The sequence below is a fragment of the Rhipicephalus sanguineus genome, chromosome 7 (assembly GCF_013339695.2).
Source record: "Rhipicephalus sanguineus isolate Rsan-2018 chromosome 7, BIME_Rsan_1.4, whole genome shotgun sequence".
In the NCBI taxonomy this organism is placed as follows: Eukaryota; Metazoa; Arthropoda; class Arachnida; order Ixodida; family Ixodidae; genus Rhipicephalus; species Rhipicephalus sanguineus.
The window spans coordinates 9,293,502-9,293,769 of NC_051182.1; positions in this window are offsets into that span (position 1 = coordinate 9,293,502).

A 268-nucleotide genomic window follows, 5' to 3' on the forward strand; every position below is an offset into this window, starting at 1 on the left:
ATACGCAAGCAAAACTGAAAAATTTCGGGGGGGCAGGGTTGAACCCCCCAACCCCTCCCCCCCCTGGCGACGCCCCTGGTGAGGAGCATGGACAGTTTAGTTACACCTCAGGGCTCCATGATATCGCTCATGCTCTTAATCTCATTATGACAGGATTGTCACAAAACGTGAAAACATCGAAGGAATCAATCGCTCCGTATACACGGATGATGTTGCCATATGGATCTCGCAAGGCAGTGATGGGTAAATGGAACAAAGATTACAGAAA